Source organism: Myotis yumanensis, unplaced genomic scaffold, assembly GCF_028538775.1.
Source record: "Myotis yumanensis isolate MYYU_CA2020_CCGP unplaced genomic scaffold, mMyoYum1.0.hap1 SCAF_7, whole genome shotgun sequence".
NCBI lineage: Eukaryota > Metazoa > Chordata > Mammalia > Chiroptera > Vespertilionidae > Myotis > Myotis yumanensis.
In genome coordinates, this window is record NW_027223758.1 from 30,871,270 (window position 1) to 30,894,480 (window position 23,211).

At 44.0% G+C, this 23,211-nt stretch overlaps 1 protein-coding gene across 1 annotated transcript in view; it reads right to left on the bottom strand.

Annotated features, from left to right (window-relative positions):
* PTPRA (protein tyrosine phosphatase receptor type A) overlaps window positions 1-21,312 on the bottom strand; it is a 128,823-nt gene extending 107,511 nt beyond the window's left edge. The window contains exon 1 of the mRNA XM_070420028.1: window positions 21,069-21,312. The gene's annotated coding sequence lies outside the window, so the exon portion shown is untranslated. The remainder of the gene's footprint in view (window positions 1-21,068) is intronic.
* Window positions 21,313-23,211: the final 1,899 nt, after the last annotated feature.

Sequence of the window (23,211 nt, forward strand, 5' to 3'; positions counted from 1 at the left end):
AAATAAGCCAGTCAGAGAAAGATAAGTATCACATGATCTCACTCATATGTAGAATCTAATGAACCAAATAAACTGATGAACAAAAACAGACCCAGAGACATAGAAGCATGAACAGACTGTTGAACCTCAGAGGGAAGGCAGGGAAGGATGGATGGGAAGAATCAACCAATAAAGTTGTATGCATATATGCATAACCCGTGGACACAGACCATTGGGTGCTGAGGACCTGGGAATGGGACTGGAGGCAGCTCTTATAAGAGAAAAATGTCTCAAACCCGAGGCAGGAAAGGCTGTTTTTCACTCCTGATGATGGTTCATATCTAGTAAGTAAAGTGAAGCTCTTGAAACCACTTTATCTTGGCCAATATAATTTGAGATCTCAATATGTGTGTAGAGTTTTCTTAAATAAATGCAAAGGATCTAATGGACTGCATTCTTTGTACTAACATTCTCAGGCTGCCTCTCTCCTACCATGAGACCCTTATTTTCCCCTCACTCTGACTTCTTTATATATATCCTATATAATAAAAGGGTAATATGCAAACTGACCCTAAAGGCGGAACAACTGGAATCGACCGGTTGCTATGACATGTGCTGACAACCAGGGGGCAGACGTTCAATGCAGGAGCTGCCCCCCAGGTGGTCAGTGCTCTCCCACAGGGGGAGCTTCGCTCAGCCACAAGCGGGCTGATGGCTGGGCTGATGGCTACAAGCGCAGCGGTGGTGGTAGAAGCCTCTCCCACCGCCTCCACAGCGTTAAGGATCTCGGACTGTGCTTTAGGCCCACTCCCTGTGGGAAGTGAGCCTAAGCCGCCAGTCGGACATCCCCTGAGGGCTCCGGGCTGCCAGAGGGATGTCTGACTACCAGCTTAGGCCCGAACCCCCAGGAGCAGGCCTAAGCTGGCAGGTGGACAACCCCCAAGGGCTCCGGGCTGCCAGAGGGATGTCTGACTGCCAGCTTAGGCTGATGCCCTGGGGAGCAGGCCTAAGCTGGCAGGTGGACATTCCCCGAGGGCTCCCGGACTGCGAGAGGGCACAGGCCAGGCTGAGAAACCCCCTCCCCCAGTACACAAATATTCGTGCACCGGGCCTCTACTATTTCCATATTTAAATTTTATTGTCCTTACTAACTAGGTAGTCAAGCATACATTATAAAAATCAAAGAACACAAAAAAAATACACTGAACAGAATATACCCTTCCCACCAGCCGTGCAGTTCCCCAACCCCAGAGGTAGTTATTGTTACCAGTTTTCTTCCATGTCTTTCTAGAGAGCTCCTAAACACACACTCTCTAAATACACACACACATTATGGTATTATCTGTATTATAGCAAATCACTTCAAATTCTTCTTAGAATGAGTTATATTACAGGATAGGGTAAAAATAGGTTTATATCTGTGAGTACGAGAAACAGAGTTTATTCTTGTATTATTATTTATTAATTATTGTGTTATTTTCCATACAAACAACTGTAAACCTACTTTTGCCACACCCTATATAAGTATACTGGTCCTAATATTTTAGAAACTACGTGTTTGTAGAATTAAGTAATTTTAGAGATAGAAGAACCTTAAACCATCACATCCTTTATCACTTTATAGATGAGCTGTAATGCAGGAAGACTTGCCTAAGTAACATAGCTAATTAGTATTACCAGAAATAGAGCTGAGGTCTGCTAACTCCGAACTCCTTCTTTATCCAAGGTGTATTCAAATTTCTTTACATTTTCCACAATCACATGGTGTTTTAATTTATCTTAACCATATGAAGTTGGAAGAAGGAAGTGCCTCTTGTAATAGATCTCAGGGGGATGAAACTGGTTATGAGATTAAGTTGTTTAGTCACCATCTGCACAAACAGATTTGTCCACACCAAACCTAATAACATAAAAATAGCATCAATAGCCCTAACCGGTTTGGCTCAGTGGATAGAGCATTGGCCTGTGGACTGAAGGGTCCCAGGTTCGATTCCGGCCAAGGGCATGTACCTTGGGTTGCAGGCACATTTCCAGTAGGAGGTGTGCAGGAGGCAGCTGATGGATGTTTCTCTCTCATTGATGTTTCTAACTCTCTATCCCTCTCCCTTCCTCTCTGTAAAAAATCAATAAAATATATTTTTTTTAAAAAATAGCATCAATAACATTTTTGGTAATTTCCAAAAAACAAAGCTAAAATTTAGTGTAGACACATAGCCCTTCAAATCATCAAAAGAAACAAATAAACAAACAAAAAGTCCAGCCAGTGTGGCTCAGTGGTTGAGCATCAACCTATGAACCAGGGTACACGCCTGGGTTTTGGGCTTGATCCATAGTAGGAGGTACACAGGAGGCAGCTGATCAATGACTCTCTCATCACTGATGTTTCTATCTCTCTCTTCCTCTCTGAAATCAATAAAACAGTATTTTTAAAAAAGAAAATTTAAAAATATACATGCTCAATAAATAATTGTCCTCTATAAACTACCAGGAAAATAGACAAGAAAAGAGTAATTAAAATACATTGTGATCGCCCTAGCCCCATGGTCGGCAAACTGAGGCTCGCGAGCCACATGCGGCTCTTTGGCCCCTTGAGTGTGGCTCTTCCTAAGCCTTAGGAGTACCCTAATTAAGTTAATAACTATGTACCTACCTATATAGTTTAAGTTTAAAAAATTTGGCTCTCAAAAGAAATTTCAATCGTTGTACTGTTGATATTTGGCTCTGTTGACTAATGAGTTTGCTGACCACTGCGGCCAAGCCGATTTGCTCAGTGGATAAGGCATCAGCCTGAGGGCTGAAAAATCCTGAGTTCGACTCCAGTCAAGGGCATGTTCCTGGGTTGCAGGCTTGATCCCCATTAGGGGGTGTGCAGGAGGCAGCCAATCAATGATCCTCTTTCATCATTGATGTTTCTATCTCTCTCTCCCTGTCCCTTCCTCTCTAAAATCAATAAAAATGTTTTTTTAATAAATAAATAAAATAAAATACATTGTGATCAATATTATAGTTGTTATGGCAATCCTAAAAGAAGGAAAAACAATTTCTGGGAGAATTTAGGAAACTTCACTAAGTAGGTGATACTTTAGCTAGGTCTAGAAAAATCAATAGTAGTATGGTTACTTAAGTTTTTGTTTAATGAATTCAGCTTCAAAAACAAAGATAAACTGAATCATATACATAGTCTTTGGCAGTTACAGTAAAGGTTGAAAACTGGCAGCACAGTGTGTTAAAAAAAAATTGATTACAAATTCCTTTAGATAGGCCATGGAATCTCCAGTGTGGCACAGGACCCAATAGATCTAATTCTTTTATTCATATTGCATGCCTGGCCTCCAAAGACATATTGGAATTTGCATCCCCTGACTAAATGCCAAAGATAAGAGGGATGGGAGGAGGAGAAAAGAAAAAGGCCTAAAAACCTTCTAAGTTTTGAGGGCATTATAGGGGCTTAAGGTTTCTTATGTAAATGTATTTTCCAGTTTTGTAATCAGAAAATAAAAGATACAAAACTAAAAGATAAATAAGCAAAATCAGGAATAAAAAAAAAAAGACAGTTTTAGATACTGAGTGACATTAGGATCACTGACTAGCTAAGAGAACTCATCTACTACGACCAAAACAATATATAAGTAATATGAATCTATGCCTACATATGACTACATATTTTGGACTATCAGAATCCCTCTAAAACCATTAATCTGCATGTGCCAATGTGTGGATTATCATACAATATAAGTTTATGTATTATCACACAATATAAGTGACTAATAGAAATAAGCACAGGATCTATACCTAGATTAGACTTGGGACAGTCAGTAAGGTAATCCTGATCGGAAGAGTTAATCTCTAAGAAATTATAATGCCAGGTAAAGAGGGAGATGAGCAATCCAGCCAAAGGTAGAGGGCACAGGAAAAGGTAAGGCTAAAAGGTTAAGAGGGGTTGTACTAGAAAAGCTTGCTCTAATAAGAAGATTTTATCCTGAGGATTTTAAGATAGGGCATGCTGTGATATTTAAGGAAGTCAAAAAGATCACTCTTGGAAGCAATGTGATAAATTACCTGGAACAAGGAAGTAACATTGAGTAGACAAGTAGAGAACCTGCAGCAGTCATCTAAGTGAGGAGGACCCTGAACCAGGGACTAAATAGATAGGAGAAAGCAAGCAAATTTGAAAGATATTAAAGAGATAAAATAGAAAGAAATGCATTACCAACCAGATGAACATTATCCAGGTCTGTGGTTCGGGTTACTGGACTGTGCATTTATCAAGATAGAGAATATAAAAATAACACATTTAAAGGGGAGATGAGATCAGTTATGAGCCTATTGTAGGTGCCTGGGAAAGAGTCCAATGGAAATGATCAGTATAGGTTGTTTGCTATCATTCAGTCTGTGCTGAGAACAAATTTTCTCCTAATTAGCAAGGAGCTGGAAGCTGAAACCATGGGCATGGGCATGTGCTTCCAGGAAGAATGTGTCAGATGAAAGACAAGAGGGCTGAAGATGGAATCTTTGGTAAGCCAAACAAAGAGTGGTCTGAGAAGAGGGGCCTAAGAAAACTGAGCAGTGGCTAAAGAAACAGAGAAAAACCAGGAGAGTGTGTCACAGAACTCTAGGAAAGATAGTTCAGGGAGTAAATGTTGTCCAAACTATCACATTTACTTAATTCTTCTCCTTCTCTCTTCCCTCTCCCATCCTTACCATACCTCCCCTATTAAAACCAGGAAAATAAAAGTTATTCTGTGACAATTAAGATACCTACACTGTATTCCAACTATGAGGGAGGAAAGAGACATAATCAAGATCATTATAATATTTCCTAACATTTACTGAAGGTTTACAATGTGATAAGTAAGAAAGAATTATGCTACGTAGTTGACATACACTATCTAACCCTTCAACAAACATATGCAGTAAAAGAATACTAATGTTGAATCTATTGGGTGAGAAAACTGAGTCTCAGAAGAGTGAAGTACTACTTTGTTCAACCTCACAAAGCATGGCCAATATGGGCTATGAATCCTAATCACATTCAACTCCCAAAATTAAAATAACTCTATGGCCTGACAGAATATATGAAAGAAATACAAAGTCCAATTTTATTTAGAAAAAAATTTTGATTAAGAAGTTAGTTTAAGCCCTGACCAGTTTGGCTCAGTGGCTAGAGCGTCGGCCTGTGGACTGAAGAGTCCCAGGTTCGATTCCGGTCAGGGGCATGTACCTTGGTTGTGGGCATATCCCCAGTAGGAGGTGTGCACAAGGCAGCTGATCGATGTTTCTCTCTCATGGATGTTTCTAAATCTCTATCCCTCTCCCTTCCTCTCTGTAAAAAATCAAGAAAATATATTTTTTAAAAAAGAAGTTAGTTTAAGCCCTAGCTGGTTTGGCTCAGTGGATAGAGTGTCAGCCTGAGGACTGAAGGGTCCAGGGTTTGATTCCAGCCAAGGGCACATGCCTGGATTGCGGGCTCAATCCCTAGTGGGAGGAGTGCAGGAGGCAGAAGATCAATGACTCTCTCATCATTGATGTTTTTATCTCTCTCTCCCTCTCCCTTTCTCTCTGAAATCAATAAAAATATATTAAAAAAATAATAAGATAAAAATAAGTTAAAGCCATAGCCAGTTTTGCCAAGTGGTTAGAACATCAGCCCTCGGACTAAAGGGCTGTGGGTCTAGTCAAGGGCACGGCACGTACCTCCTTTGCATGCTTGATCTCCGGCCTCTCACATTGATGTTTCTCTCTCTCTCTCTCCCCCTCCCTTCCACTCTCTCTAAAAGTCAATGGAAAAAATATTCTCAAGTTAGAATTAACAACGAAAAAGAAGTTTGAAAAAAAATGTACAGGGGGCTGTAAAACACATCCCAGATATGGAACTCCCCCATTGATGCAAGATTCAAGACTCTTATGTAAAGGCATAAGTAGAATATCATAAAAACATATAGCCCTTAGTTCTTTTCTCAGTCTCGAATCTCTGATTAATAAATCACTGTACTGTAGTTCTGTATTTTCAATCCAGTAATCCTGACTCGCTTAGATGGAAAGGCTGTCTCCTTACCTGGGTGAAACTACAGCTCCAGAAGAAAAAGATGTGAGCAATAAGATAAGGCATACTAAACTCAAGATACTAATACTTTTGTCCTAGCTGGTTTAGCTCAGTGGATAGAGCATCGGCCTGCGGGCTGAAGGGTCCTAGGTTCAATTCCAGGTCAGGGCACATGCCTGGGCTGCAGGCTTGATCCCCAGTAGGGGGTGTGCAGGAGGCAGCTGATCAATGATTCTCTCTCATCATTGATGTTTCTATCTCTCTCTCCCTCTCCCCTCCTCTCTGAAACCAATCCTATCTAGTAAGAGTAATATGCAAATTAACCATCACTCCGCAACAAAGATGGCAACACCCATAGCAGCCAGGGCAGGACGCTGGCGGTGTCACCCCAGCAACGTGAGCCCAGTGGGCATCACCTCGGCGACCCACGAGCAGGCAAGCGCAGCCCACAGGCAGCACCCAGCAGGGCCTGCTTGCCCATTGCAGTGGTGTGGAGTAGGCAGGCCCCGCAGAGAGCAGAGAACCATGGGGAGTGGGCCCAAGCCATCAGTAGGACATCTCCTGAGGGCTCCCGGATTGGAGAGGGTGCAGGTTGGGCTGAGGGACCCCTCCCCCACCCCCTCCCTGCTCCACCATGCATGAATTTCGTGCACCGGGCCTCTAGTAAAAATATATTTTTAAAGAAGATGCTAATACTTTTTTTTTTTTACCCAAATATACTTTAATGATTTGTCTTTCAGGTCATAGGTATTTTCATCCATGTAACCATGCTGCTGCTCTGTCATCACATTTCTTTTATTTCCTACAAAAATTTAGATTTGATTTATTCTAGTAAGGATTTTTTTTTAAAAATTAAATCTTTATTGTTCAGATTATTACATTAGTTACTCTTTTTTCCCACCATAACTCCCCTCCACCCAGTTCCAACCCCACCCTCTGCCCTCACTCACCACCCACTGTCCTCATCCATAGGTGCACGATTGTTGTCTAATCTCTTCACTCACCCCCACACCCCTTTCTCCCCCCCCCCCCCCCAAGAATAGTCAGTCCATTCCCTTTCTATGTCCCTGATTCTATTACAATCACCAGTTCATCAGATTATTTATTCACTTGATTTTTAGATTCACTTGTTGATAGATGTGTATTTGTTGTTCATAATTTGTATCTTTACCTTTTTCTTCTTCTTCCTCTTCTTACAGGATACCTTTCAGCATTTCATATAATACTGGTTTGGTGGTGATGAACTCCTTTAGCTTTTTCTTATCTGTGAAGCTCTTTATCTGGCCTTCACTTCTGAATGATAGCTTTGCTGGATAAAGTAGTCTTGGTTGTAGGTTCTTGGTATTCATCACTTTGAATATTTCTTGCCATTCCCTTCTGGCCTGCAAAGTTTCTGTTGAGAAATCAGCTGACAGTCGTATGGGTACTCCCTTGTAGGTAATTGATCTTCTTTCTCTTGCTGCTTTTAGGATTCTCTCTTTGTCTTTTGCTCTTGGCATTTTAATTATGATGTGTCTTGGTGTGGTCCTCTTTGGATTCCTTTTGTTTGGGGTTCTCTGCGCTTCCTGGACTTGGAAGTCTATTCCTTTCACCAGGTAGGGGAAGTTTTCTGTCATTATTTCTTCAAATACGTTTTCAATATCTTGCTCTCTCTCATCTTCTGGCACCCCTATAATTCGGATGTTGGTACGCTTGAAGCTGTCCCAGAGGCTCCTTACACTATCTTCATATTTTCGGATTCTTTTTTCATTTTGCTTTTCCGGTTGGGTGTTTTTTGCTTCTTCGTATTTCAAATCTTTGACTTGATCCTTGCGACCCTCTGGTCTGCTGTTGGGAGTCTGTATAATATTCTTTATTTCAGTCAGTGTATGCTTAATTTCTAGTTGGTCCTTTATCACAACATCGAGGGTCTCATTAGATTTCTTGAGGATCTCACTACATTTATCGGCGGTCTTACCAGTCTTTTCGAGGGCTTCTAAACAGTTCTTTAAAGACCTTAAAAGTGTGGTTTTGAACTCTATATCCAACAGTTCTGTCGTTTGTGTCCTGTTTCTTTGTCTCGGCATTTTTTTATGCTTCGCTGTGTCGATAGAGTGCCTTTCTGTGCTAAGTGTCCCAATTACCTAAGGTAGACACTCTTGGTGCACCCCCTTGTGGGCTTTGTGCACAGTCTTGTTGTGGTTAAGCCTTGATTGTTGTAGTTATCACTGTGAGGAATTGACCTCCAGGTCAATTGGCTGTGAGAATCAGCTGTGTCTGCGGTGGGAGAACTTCTGTGCTGGAGACACCCTTCTGGGGCTAGACTTGCTTCGATGGGGCTTTGGTGCTCACTGAGTCTGCCTCCTGAGTGTGTCTTTTATGGTTCTACGGAGCTTAAAGCTGGGTGGTCCCACTCTGACCTCTGGGCTTCCTGGCTCCTGGATCTCTAGGGAGGTGCTAATCTAGCCTTTGCCTGAGGCTATCCAGCAAAAGCCTCCCTGCAGGGCTTGGGCGGGGCGGGTCCCATGGGATCAACAGGGCGGGGTTAGCAATTATGGCTGCTCTCAGTCTTGCCCTCAGAGGCTCTGCTTCTCAGTGTCCCAGTAGTCGCTGCAAGCCCCACGGAGAGAAAGCTGCCCTAGGGTTCTGAGCGATGCCAGACAGTCCCGCTTCTCCCGTATGAGTCTGGGTCCTTAGAGACTTGCCCGGAACTGGAGCTCAGAGCCTGAGACTCCCTCCCGATTGAAAACAACCGCGCCCTCAGCCTCCAGCCCGCTCCACATGCACTCCGAACCTTAGTATTTTACTTCAGCACTGCGCCTCCTCTGAGCCTCGGTATGCTTTTCTCTTTCCTCCTAGTTGTAGAACATCCACTCAGCCAGCTTTCCTGTGGTTCTGGATGATGTCCGTTCCGTCTTTTAGTTGTATTTTTGAAGTGGTTGTTCGAGGCAGCAAACTCCCGTGTTTACCTATGCCGCCATCTTGGTTTCCAAGATGCTAATACTTTTGAGTTAAGTTTAGGATATGTGTCTTTTAAAAGTTGATCATTCAGCCCTAACTGGTTTGGCTCAGTGGACAGAGCATCGGCCTGTGGACTCAAGGGTCCCAGGTTCGATTCCTGTCAAGGGCATGTACCTTGGTCACGGGCACATCCCCAGTGGGGAGTGTGCAGGAGGCAGCTGATCGATGTTTCTCTCATCTATGTTTCTAACTCTCTATCCCTCTCCCTTCCTCTCTGTAAAAAATCAATAAAATATATATATATTTTAAAAAGTTGATCAGATTCAGCTAATGAAAAGCACTTGAGTCTTAGAAGAACCTGCTTTACTACATTAATAAGTTTAATTTTTTTTTAAATATATTTTATTGATTTTTTACAGAGAGGAAGAGAGAGAGATAGAGAGTTAGAAACATCGATGAGAGAGAAACATCGATCAGCTGCCTCCTGCACATCTCCTACTGGGGATGTGCCCGCAACCCAGGTACATGCCCTTGACCGGAATCGAACCTGGGACCTTTCAGTCCACAGACCGACGCTCTATCCACTGAGCCAAACCGGTTTCGGCAATAAGTTTAATTTTTTAATACTGCTCAAGTACTTGAGGAGATTCTGTTTGTTAAAGTGGTAACTCTGACCTGTCAAGAAAGTTGTGCTTGACAGACTGAATGTATACATGTTTGGGTTTTTTTCAGTTTATTTTTTATTTCAAGAAAAATGATGTTATGTGGGTACCTTCCTCAGTTTGGTGCTCTCTGCTGGGGAGACCAGCTTCGGGATTAGATCTGAGTTCTCAGTGGCACCCTCCCACGGGTAAGATATCTCTGGGACTTCAGTTGCCATCTGTGGGTGTCCGGCCAGCCCTTTTGTGCCTCTGCCCCTCCTACCAGTCTCTATGCGGTCTCCTTTGGTCTTTGGGTATCAGGGTTCTCTCCTGTGAGTTTTCCACTGATTATTCAGGAAGCGTTTCCATTTCAGTTATAATTCCATCTTATTCCTGGGAGTATGTCCGTGCAGAATCCTCCTACTCTGCCGCCATTTTTAATCTCCCAGATGTAGGTTTTTAAACAAAATTCAGGTCCTGGTCCTGATCTGTCTCCCTGTAATGTCTTGCTCTCTTAAATCCTATAAATGTATTTTTATTTTTTTTAAATATATTTTATTGATTTTTACAGAGAGGAAGGGAGAGAGATAGTTAGAAACATCGATGAGAGAGAAACATCGATCAGCTGCCTCTTGCACAAACCCCACTGGGGATGTGCCCGCAACCAACCTGCATGCCCTTGACCGGAATCGAACCTGGGACCCTTGAGTCTGCAGGCTGATGCTCTATCCACTGAGCCAAACCGGTCAGGGCAAATCCTAAAAATGTATTTTTAAATATCTAAGGAAATTTAATTCACTGACATAGGGTATGAAGAAATTTAATCGGTTAAGCCTAAATTAACATTAACTAAAGAGCAAGTGAAAGTTATTGTTCTTATTTCTATACAAAAATTACAATGCTTACAAGTACAATGACAAGATTAAAAAAACCTAGGTTTTTAATTTACGACTTAAATGGAATATTTATTTGAAGCCCAAGTAATTTTAAATAGTTCTTTCCGTGCACAAAATCCCACTCAGACATTAAAAACACAGATAACCAAGCTGCTCTGTTAACCACTACTTGCTCTATAGCAGCCTTCATCGAAGTAGAACCTTTGAAACTAAGTTCAACTGAGTTAAGTATGAACTGTTTAAGCAATTTCTCCTACTAACAATGGAGAATCAGACTGAATGCCATATAACCCCTCACCCAAAGGTAAGAACACATCTCAATCTGCCTTAATACCCACCCCATTTGATAAAATTCTTATACCCTCCTTTATTTTTAGTTGAAATGTAAAACTTAAGTAAGTCCTATATTGTATGCACCTGTACTATTTCTGAAAGGTTCCAAATACCATTCACAGTACCTGGGAATGCCTCTGGAAAGGGGAACTTGAAAGAGGAGGGAGAGAGAATTATCTTTTACTGTGCATGTTTAGTACTATTTATTTTAACATGTACATGTATTAATCATTTAAATGCATACATGACTTGCCTGGCCAGTGTGGCTCAATGGTTGAGTGTCGATCCATGAACCAGGAGGTCATGGTTTAATTCCTGGTCAGGGAACATGCCTGGGTTGTGGGCTCAATGCTCAGTAGGGGGCGTGCAGGAGCAGCTGACAGATGATTCTCTCATCACTGATGTTTCTGTCTCTCTCCCTCTCCCTTCCTCTCTGAAATTAATTAAAAAGTATTTTTTTTTTAAAAGGACAAAGAATAACAAGTGTTGGCAAGGATGTGAAGAAAATGGAACCCTTGTGTAATGCTGCTGGGAAAGTAAAATGGCGCCGTTGCTTTAGAAAATAGTTTGGCAGCTCCTCTAAAAATTTTAACTACACAATTCCAATCCTAGATATATACCCAAGAGAAATAAAAACATATGTCCACACAGACACTTGTACATGAATGTTCACAGCAGTATTATTCATAATAGCCAAAAAGTGGAAACAAGCCAAAAAGTCACTAATTGATGTATGGATAAATAAAATGTGATGTCCATACAGTGGAATATTATATTACTCAGCTATAAAAAGGAAAGAAAGTACTGATACAAGCTATAACATAGGGAAAAAAAACCAAAAAACATTGTGCTAAATAAAAAAATCTAGTCACAAAAGCCACATATTGTATAATTCCACTTACATGAAATGTACAGAATAAGGGAATCCACAGAGACAGATTAGTGGTTGTCAGTGGCTGGGGAGAAGGTGGAATGGGAGTAAAGCTAATGGGTACAGAGTGTCTTCTTGGGGTGATGAAAATGGTCTGAAATTAGATAATGGTGATGATTGCACAACTCCATGAATGTACTAAAAACCACTGAACTGTATGTACATTTTAAAAGGATGAACTTCATGGTATGTAAATTATATCTCAATAAAGCTCTTTTTTAATTACAAAAAAATGCTATATTATAGCAAATTTCTTTATAAGAAAAAAGCAGTTACTTTTTCATTCACTGTTAAAATAATACCTTTACTTGAAGAGAAAGGATTAAGGATATTAATTTTTCAAGTAATATTTACTAGGTAGCGATTTATCACAGGAAAAGTTGGCTTTTTTTAATAAAAGAAAAATGTATAACATCAACAACTCTACTAGATAACCAATGAATGGTTACCTGCCTCAATAGTCCATGAAGAGGCAGTGAATAAATTTCATCTTTTTATTCAGCCAAAGCACTATGGACAATTATTCCATATAGCAATGCTATTAAGGCAGTCATTTATCATTAAGAATTTCTTCTCCAGCCCAGCTGGCATGGCTCAGTGGTTGAGCATTGACCTATGAACCAGGAGGTCACAGTTCCATTCCCGGTGAGGACACATGCCTGGGTTGCAGGCTCAATCCCCAGTGGGGGGCATGCAGGAGATAGCCAATCAATGATTCTCTCTCATCTTTGATGTTTCTCTCTCTCTCTCCCTCTCCCTTCCTCTCTGAAATCAATAAAAATATATATATATATTTTTAAATTTCTTCTCCAGTACAACTTTCTTCCAGTAGCTCACAAAATAATGGATTTTTCTTGGAATTATTAAAAGAGAATGTAGCCTGCCCTAACCGGTTTGGCTCAGTGGATAGAGCGTCAGCCTGCGGACTCAAGGGTCCCCGGTTCGATTCCAGTCAAAGGCATGTACCTTGGTTGTGGGCACATCCCCAGTAGGGAGTGTGCAGGAGGCAGTTGATGAATGTTTCTCTCTCATTGATGTTTGTTTCTGACTCTCTATCCCTCTCCCTTCCTCTCTGTAAAAAATTAATAAAATATTAAAAAAAAAGAGAGAGAGAGAATATAGCCTGGCTGGTGTGGCTCAGTGACTGATCATCAACCTATGAACCAAGAGGTCACAGTTCAATTCTGGTCAGGGCACATGCCCAGGCTGCAGGTTCAATCTCCAACAGGAGGCATGCAGGAGGCAGCTGATTGGTGATTCTCTCATTGATGTTTCTATCTCTCTCTCTTCTTCTCTCTCTGAAATCAATAAAAACATATTTAAAAATAAAAGTAAATTGCCATTAAAAAGAGAATCTAGTGAATGCATGCTAAAAACTTCTATACCAGTGGTTCTCAACCTTCCTAATGCCGCGACCCTTTAATACAGTTCCTCATGTGGTGACCCCCAAACATAAAATTATTTTCGTTGCTACTTCATAAGTAATTTTGCTACTGTTATGAATCGTAATGTAAATCTCTGATATGCAGGATGTATTTAGGCGACCCCTATGAAAGGGTCGCGACCCACAGGTTGAGAACCGCTGTTCTATACTTTTATAACTATACTAGCAGCCCGGTGCATGAAATTTTTGGGGGGGGGGGGGGCGGGGGGGGGGGAGGGGGTGCTGTCCTTCAGAGCGGCCTGCACCCTTTCCACTCTGGGATCCCTCTCGCAATCCAGGACTGCTGGTTCCTAACCGCTCACCTGCCTGCCTGCCTGATTGTCCCTAACCACTCTGCCTGTCGGCCTGCTCGCCCCCAACTGCCCCCACCAGCCTTCTCGCCCCCAACTGCCCCCCCCCACCGCTGCCGGCCTGATCGCCCCCAACTGCCCCCACCCTGCTGGCCTGCTCACCCCCAACTGCCCCCCCCCCCCACCTGCCTGCCCACTCTGCCAGGGCTCTGTGATCAATGCTGCCCAGAGGGAGGCCCTGCCCACCCGGTTGGGGCTCTGCGATGGGCACTCCTAGCCACGGCTTTGTCCGGAAGGAGGTCCAGAAGGTCGTCCGGAAGGTCTCCCAGTCTAATTAGCATATAACCCTTTTATTAGTATAAAAGATAGCAAAACTCCCACACTGCAAAATTTGTTTTAATATTGTTCAAATCTTCAGCAACATTTTCTACTCATCTTATAGGAGTATTTGCTGACAAAGGAATACATTATTTTCTAAGTATTATGTGTATATTTTTTTTTTTAGTGAGTCTTTTTTTGGTGGGGAGAAGGAAGGACAAGACAGAAAGAACCTGCCAAAATGATATGTGCCTTTTTGTCCTTTGTAAAACAAACAAACAAACAAACAAACAAACAAAAAAACACCTCAGAATATATACTTGAATAATTAAGCTAGTAAAATTATGTACAGCATCTGATTGAATAGCCTATGACTTTAAAAATCATTGGGGAAAAAAATGTAGAAGTTCCTTTTATGCTCCAGATGCTTAGTTTTCAAATGTCCTAGTGCTAGTGATAGCCTAGTATTTTATTATTTAATATCTCAAGTTTCTACATACTCTCAAAGCAAGGTTCCTATTAATGACAGAGGATGTAAATCCATGTTTGTTTGTTTGTTTTAATATGTTTATTGATTTCAGAGAGGAAGGGAGAGGGAGAGATAGAAACATCAATGAGAGAATCACTGATTGGCTGCCTCCTGCACACCCCCTACTGGGAATCAAGCCCTCAACCCAGGGATGTGCCCTTCACTAGAATCGAACCCAGAACCTTTCAGTCGCAGGCCGAGGCTCTATCCACTGAGCCAAACCAGCTAGGGCATTGTTGGTTTTTTAATTTTTTTTAAATTGATTTCAGAGATGAGGGAAGAAGGAGAGAGAGAAACATCAATGATGAGAAAGAATCATTGATCAGCTGCCTCCTTCATGCCCCACACTGGGGATCAAGCCCACAACCAGGTATATGCCCTGACCAAGAATCAAACCATGACCTCCTGGTTCATAGGTTGATGCTCAAACACTGAGCTATGCTGGCTGAGCTAAATCCCTGGTTTAAATAGGCTTCTTGATATTTCCAATATAATAAGAGCTGACTTATTTAATCTGATTTAACAGTTCAACAAGAGTTCATAATAGGAGATGAACAATGATTAGCTCTGCCATTTTGTTTGTTTGTGCTCAAATTACTGGCATTTTCTTCAATCACTGATTTCTTTCCAGAATGATTTTAAGCCACCTGTCCATTTTGTAAAGGTTTAATAAAAACTGTATCATATACACTGTTACCAGTATATTGCAATACACTAAAAGCAAATATATAAATATGGCTCTGCATGCTCACTGCAGAACTCCCTTCTCTTCCTTTAGGACACCCAAAGTTCTGTAGTTAACATGGTGACACTGATTGACCTGTAGACCCAAGAAGATACCAGTCACAATCCTAAGCTTAATAAAAATTAAAAAATCAATTAAAAACAACAAATAAACATATCCTTGTGTGAGAGTTAAAAAAACAACAACCTAGGGGTGAGCAGTTGCATCACTAATATTTTTAAAATATATTTTTATTTATTTCAGAGAGGAAGGGCGGGGGAGAGAGAGCTAGAAATATCAATAATGATAGAGAACTATTGATCAGCTGCCTTCTGTGCCTACTGCGGATCGAACCTGCAACTCAGGCATGTGTCCTGATTGGGAATCGAACCGTGATCTCCTGGATCATAGGTCAATGCTCAACCACCTGTCGACTTGCATTGCTAATCTTTGTAAATTCCCCAGGTGAATTTACAGTACAGCCAGGGAAGAGAACTACCCCACTTAGTCATCTTGATCAGTCAGCTTCCGGTGCTCACCAAACTCTCAATTAGGTCTTGCTAGTCCAAGTGTGATCCACCTACCAGTAGCCATCTGCCTCACCTGGGAGCTGGTTAGTCATGCTGAATCCAACGTCCCAATCCCCCAGACCTACTGAATCAGGACTTGGCATTTTAACAAGATCCCAGATGTTTCACGAGAGCATTCAAGTTAAAGAAGCACTGCCCTAAGATACCAAAACTCCTTCCCAGCTCACGGCCTTTGTAAGTGATGTTCAACTACAAATGTTGTGTAACACCAAACTTCTCTAGCACTCACAAGGTATCCTATTCTTCCCCTTTGATCATATTTGTAATTATCATAAAGTGATTAATGCCTGTTACTGTATTAGTCCTGTAAGGGCAGGCATCACGTCTATGATACTCTGGAGTATTCCCAGCTCCTGGCACAAGATCTGCTATTTTTAATCAAACAGCATCTAGTCTTTTGTTTCACACCAATATGATCTTACCCTAAATTTCTACACTACTTCTGTCCCATCAATAATGCCTTTCTTCAAAAAGAAGTTGCTTTTAATTACATAATTTTTGGGTATGATATATATCACACTTTCAAAATCTAAAGAGCTACTGGTCTCTTTTTCTAAAGAAATATAAATTAAACATAATTCAAGGTACCTTACATTGTTTTTAAGTTAATAAGATCAAATATCAGTGTTTGTTTGTAATAGCACTGGCTAGACCAGCCGTGGGCAAACTACGGCCCGCGGGCCGGCCCGTTTGACATGAATAAAACTAAAAAAAAAGACGGTACCCTTTTATGTAATGATGTTTACTTTGAATTTATATTAGTTCACACAAACACTCCATCCATGCTTTTGTTCCCGCCCTCCGGTCCAGTTAAAGAACCCATTTGGCCCTCGAGTCAAAAAGTTTGCCCACCCCTGGGCTAGACTGTCAGGACACATAAATTGCTGATGGTGTTATAAATTAATTCAGCCTTTCCAGACAGCAATTTGGTACTGAAGCCATATCCTGAAGTCAGTGAACCCACTTTAGTGATAAAAGTCCAAGAAAATCATCCAAAAAACATTTTTGAACATGGATGCTCAGAAGTACCATTTTTAATAGTAAAAAGGAGAAAAAATCAAAATAAAAAAGAATGCACAAACTACAGTTATCAATGCATAGGATACTATTAAGTAAATATAAAATAGTTGATGCTATGCAAGAATGCAAAAATAGCCTGGCTAGTGTTGCTCCGTGGTTGAGCATTGACCTATGAACCAGGAGGTCACAGTTCAATTCCAGGTCAGGGCACATGCCCGGGTGTTGATATCTCTCTCTCCCTCTCCCTTCTCTGAAATCAATAAAAAATATTTAAAAAATATATATATAAAAATATTCTGTATGTACTGATTAGAACTATAAAAAAACAGCTATGCCTCTAAAATGACACAAATGGATATGAATTTAGAGTAAGGTTTAACATTTAATGGATTCCCTTTTCTACAAAGAATATATTAAGGCAAATTTTAACGTTGGGTTATTGTAGGTTTACTGGTCAGTTTTATAAAGTTAGTGTTATAGCTATTTTTGTTGTACTTAGACTCCCTGAAAAAAACATTTCTTCAGTTTTGGCATTTGAGGACATTTATTAGTTATTGAACTAGAAATAAAAGACAAGATTCTAAATTTGGCCAGCTTCCTGCTTATACCTCAAACTTCACTTCACCTGTATCTCATTTTTTCCACATGAAGGTGGAGAAAAATAATGCAACAATGATTACAAATAGACTCTAAGCACCTCCAATAAAAGGTGTTGGGCAAATACAAATATCAGAGCTGCTTAAAAAAACAACCACCACCCACACTGTCTTACACAAGTCTCTTTATCTTTCTGAGCCTCAATGTCTCCCCTGTAAATTGACAGAAATGTTAGGATCACGTGGGGAGGGGGTGCATATTCTGATGAAGATCCATTGAGTCCCATTCACATTTGGGGGAGAGAGGATAAGTTAATACAACCCCTTAGAAGGGGTGATTTGGCTATATGCCTAAAAATTCTAAATGCACATGAATTGCCCTGGCCTGTGTGGCTCAGTTGGTTGGGCGTTGTCCCAAGCACCAAAAGGCTGCTGGTTTGATTTCAGGTCGGGACACAGGCCAGATTTGTGGGTTTGATCCCCAAGTGGTGAGTGTTCCCTAATGGGGGTTATGCGAGAGGCAGCGTTGGATGTACCACCCTCCCTTTGACGTTTCTCTCTTTCTCCCCCTCTCCCTTCCTCTCTCTCTTTTAAAATGTCAACAACATTTCTTTTTTAAAAAATGCACATGTATCCTTTGAGCTAGTAATTCCACTCAGAAATATATTGTTCACATAATTTTATACATGAGCACATAAAGTATATATAAGGACATTCATTGTATTACAGTTTTACAGAAACTGTAATACAGAAAAACTGTTTTACAGAAAAACGTGGAAACAACTTATATAGGGGAAGAGTATGGGTAAGTAGACACATGTTTATAAAGGAACAGTGTCTATATAAGGCCACAAAACTGGAAACTTCAGCCATCTCTGGGGAAGTCAGGGTATGAGGGAGACTTATTTTTCTCTATGCCCTCTTGTATACTGTTGGAATTTTTTCTTATATGTATTTATTATCTTAAAACTGAGCAGGATTCTCTATAGGCCCCATCTGAGTCTAAAAGGCTGTGATTCTGCCTCTGTGGAGCCTGGCCATTGCAGGGGTAACAACACCTGGCCCCACAATACCCCAAATGACCTTTCTAAAGTCCAGTCAGCCCAAGTCCCTGACTTCTTTTAAAATCCTCCAGTGGCTTTCCTCTGGCCAAACTTTAACACAGCACATATAGCCCTCAAGCTCACCCTACTCTCATCTTCCACCCTTCTTCCTATCCAGTCCAACTATGTCTAACCTCTCCGGGCTCCCCAAGGACAGTGGGTTCCTTCCACCTCCAAGCCCACTTGTGCTGTTCCCTCTTTCCTGTATCCTGTCCACCATACATAAACTCCTATGCATCCTTCATGACCAAAGGCCCCCTCTCAGTAAAGCTTTCTTGAACCACCTACGGAGGCAATGCTTTCTACACAGCCTGGCAGATGCTCTGGAACTAGACTGCCAAGATCAAATCCTGCTTATTCTCTCATCTGCCCACTGTATAGTCTCAGTTTCCACCCTTGTCAAATAGGAATAAGCCCCTACATGACTGTTGAAAGCATTAAATAATTCACGGAAATTTATTACATAGCTTGTCACAAAGCAAATAAAAGGAAATAGTTATTATTATTACACTTTCACACCACCTGTGATGTATTTGTATTCATCTGTCCTGCATTAGACTCTGAGCTCCTCAAAGGTTAAGACTGGATCTCCTGCCCAGCCGGCACGGCTCAGTGGTGGAGCGTCGACCTATGAATCAGGAGTTCACGGTTCAATTCCCGGTCAGGGCACATGCCTGGGTTGCAGGCTCGATTCCCCCATGTGGGGCGTGCAGGAGGCGGCCGATCAATGATTCTCTCATCATTGATGTTTCTATCTCTCTCTCCCTCTTCCTTCCTCTCTGAAATCAATAAAAATATTTTTTTTTAAAAAAAAAAGATTGGATCTCCTCACTTTTAATTTGTATCCCAAGCACTTCCCCTAACAAATAGAAGGCACATGAATGTACTTAGGTCAGAGGATTGGCTTTTCTGGTTCTGAATTTCACCCAGATGGTAAATAAGCAGCTAAAAGGTCCCAGTAAACAGCCTCCTGGATCCCGTATGCCTAGAAGCAGCGGTCGCCAACCGGTGGTCCGCGGACCACTGCTGGTCCGTGAGGTCCGAAAGGTTGGCGACGGCTGCCTTAGAGTGCACATATCAGGCAGACCGCTTCAGGAAGGCAGAGGTGAAAAGACTCCATGAGGCTTTTGGCCTTTCAGAGACAGTCAAGCAAGACTGGATGCCAGTGGGATATGAGACCTGACAGCTCCTGCCTGCTAACTACTAATGGGGGTTGGGGGGGAGCTGACTGGGATGAAAATGGGAAGATGGAGAATCAGACATCCCAAAAGTCCTAGGCAGGCACTCCAAGAAAGCCTTCGGGAAACAGTCAAGAAAGATTCTTTTGGGAAGTGAGTACCTGGAAGTAAACAGAGCCAAGATATAAGGGGAAAGAGATGGGACAGGACCCACAAGCCAATTGAGAGGAAAATCCTCTGAGCATGGGAGATGAAAGGGTGCACGCGGCACAGCTCCTGCCCTCAAGAAGCTGCTCCAGTGAAAAGGACTTTAAAGGAAAAGACAGAGCTGACCAGGTAAAGCAAGAGGCTCACACGAGCAGAGCATCGGCACCCAGACACGTGAAAAGGCGGACGAGCAGCTCTGAATGGCTAGGGAGGGGGATCTGGGGAAGGAGAATCCGAGAATCCAGCTGAGACTAAAAGAATACGTCGAGGCCACGCTGCCGAGGGCCTTGTATGACTTGATAAGACATTTCAGGCTGCGCTCATCCCACGGGAAAAGGAGAGTGAGGGAATTTCTAAGTAAACAAGTGACAGCATCAGCTCTGTGTTTTTTGAAGGAGTGGCCAGGCAGGAAGACGTTCGCCCATGTTCCCTGTCACGCCTCTCCCCGCCCACCATCTTCTGGTTCCCCGGCTGCCTTCAGAGCAAGCAGGTGGCAAATGAGGGGACCTCTAGGGAGATGTGACGGTTCCAGAGCAGGAATCCCCACCCCGGGCAAAGGCTCCTGAAGGCATTCGCCCTGCCCAGGGAGGTTCGGAACGTTCTTTTCCTGCCTTACAAACAACCTGACCTCAAACACACACACACACACACAATCCCTTCCACATTGGGCTCAGCTCTGACATTATTATTTTTATCTTCAGGAAATACAACTAGGACCTAATTTGAAAAACAACAATAACACGATCTTCTTTATTTTATTCTACCAAAAGTCAAAAAGGAGGGGGGAATCTGCATTCCCAATTGGCTTATTCTGAATTCTGGGCAGCTCTGAGCCCCAATTCCCCTTCCTCGGCGGCCTCAACAGTTGGGATGGGCCGAATAAAGAGAGGCCCGGGAGAGGGGCCTGGGGGCCTTTCGGGGAAAGAAAAGTTGGTCTCTGCAAGAGCAAATTTTCTCATGCCCGGAGTTTCCCTCTTTTAAATGGATCTCAGCAAATTCTACTCTCGCCGTTCCAAGTTTCTTCTTTCAGAATAAACTATAGCAGCCCGGGTCCGCACGCAAAGTTCCTGGGCACTCGACAGGGTCAGCGTCCTGTCCCGCACGTTTCCGGGGACCCCCCGCCCTCGCCCCCGGACAGCGCGAGGATGTGAGAGCCGACTGGGTTCTAGACACCCGAAGGGTTCTTCCCGAAAAAAAGGGACTGGGGCTCCTGCCAGCGACCCCTCCCACCCGTGCCCCGGAGCCACCCTCTCCCCGCCCCGCCACTTCCAAAGCCGCCGGAGCTGTGGCGGCCGCGAGCACTCACCGAGTCCGGCGCTGGGCGGGACCGCTGGGGACGAGGACCGCGGCTCCGCCTCGGCTGCGCGGCGGCGTCTCGGCCCGCCACACGCCTTCAGGGCCGCCGCCCGGCCCGCGGCTTGGAGCCCCGCGGCGGCGGCGGCGGCCTCGCCTCCATGGCGAGGAGAAGTGGCTGAGGGGCGACTAGGGCGGGCGGCGGCGATAGCTGCAGGGGCCCGGGGTCCGAGCTGGATCGCGCGCGCGCGCCTCTGTCAGCGCCGCACTCCCCGCGGCCTCGCTCCCGAGCCGGCCTCGGCTGTAAGGCGCCTCCTTATTGGCCATTCAGAGGCGGGCGCTGATTGGTCCGCGCCGAAAGGGCGTCTCCCGGCCTCCCGGGTCCCGCCCGCGTGCGCCTCCGAGCGCCTGCTCACAGCCGCGGACGCAGAACCGGTTCTCACTGTCTCGCGCGCGGCGCTGGAGGTGTGCGCCCCATCGAAGCCCTTGTCCTGGAGGGAGCAGGACCCCGGGAGCACCGGCCACCGGTGCACCCACGCCTTCCGCCTCTCTCTCTACAGTCCCAGCCCCTTAGACGTGGGCCTTCTTCCCAGTGTTCAGATGCGAAAACTGAGGCCAGATACAAGTTACACCAAAGTCTAGCGACAAGGGCGGCCTGGGACTCAAATGCCGTCTTTCCACTCCTCTCTCCAACCGTGTTCCATCCGGATTTTTTTTTTCCTAATTGCTGCAAGGTATTTAAAGGAAGAAGCCTCTCACTGGGGAGAGACAGGAACCTGCAGAGCCCCTAGAACGGGTCTGGCACTGTGGGTGTCGTCTTACATCAAGTCGGCCCACGCCATCCCCACCCGAGCCCCAGGGAAATAGCCTTCGCTTTCCAGATGCACATACCGGGGCCTGGCTCGCCACGGAGCCGGGTAGAAACCCAACACAGGGTGCTCTGCGGTGGGGTGTTGTTTCCGATAGGCCTGGCGGGGAGAGGAGGGAGGGTCAAAGCGTAGGAGGACCTAAAGATGCGTGCCGCCCCACCGCCCCAGGGCCGAGGACCGGGTTGGGGGCGCGTAGCTCCTCGCCAGTGCTCCCTGTCCCAGTGTGGCGCCCCAAAGCCGTCCGGCCGTTTGTCCAGTAGGAGCGGGCTCCCAGGCTGCAGGCCTTGGGCGTCAGGGGTGAAAGGCCAATTAGAGTCGTGGTGGGTGGGGGGTGAGACCATTCGGCGTCCCTCCGACACACCCGGACCCACCCCGGGAGAGTGGAGACAGATGGCACAGCAGTGTGCGAGCGGAGCTTGGCAGTGACCCTTCACCCGAGACCTGGAGTCTGCGCTACCTGGGATGGGATGCGGCGACCCTTTCCTCCTGGACCCTGAACCCTCTCTCCCACCGCCGGTCCCGTGGTTCGGAGCGTCTGTGGCCAGTGTCAGTTCTTCCTGGCGGGGAGAGTGCGGTGGAGACATTTTGGTGCAGGAGAAGGAGGCCACATCAGTTGCCATTTTCACGGGGTTGGTGCCCCTACTATGTTCAGTCCCCACCACTGCCAGCAGTTGGAGCAACGACTTAAAATTCTATGCATCCCCTTCCCAGTATTTGTGAAATAAGTGAATGTATGCCGACCAGAGCTACGGCCTACAAATATGGGATGCAGTGGGCCTCCTTCGGGCCACCCCCTCCCCAGTAGAAAAGTCCCTTCTGGAGTGGGAGATGTGTTTCTCACTCCCTCTTGGCAGGGCTTGCCCAGAAGTAGTGTGAAATGGCCAAACCCAAGGCGCCCCTGTGGGACAGACACTTAAGCTCTAAGGCCCCCCAGGCCACAAGCCCAATCTCCTGTTAGACCCAAAGAGGGCAGGTTCTTTCATGTGCCCACTGTTCATGTTTCCCAGGAAGTCCGAACTCAGTATCTGCACACCAATGGAAGTGAAAAGTCTGCATTCAGAGTGTTTAGAAATCCTGAAAAACAATGACTGAGTGTAGGAAGCACCTGGGTAACTAGAATAGCAGCACCCCAGGACACACCTGACCAGTGTGGTTTTACCTCATCTACATCTGAGCTACACTAATATTTCTTCAATACATTTCTTTTGATTCATTTATATTTTTACTTACATTACCATAAAATTTTTGACATGCTATTTATATTTTCTTAGATTAAAATAGCTTTTT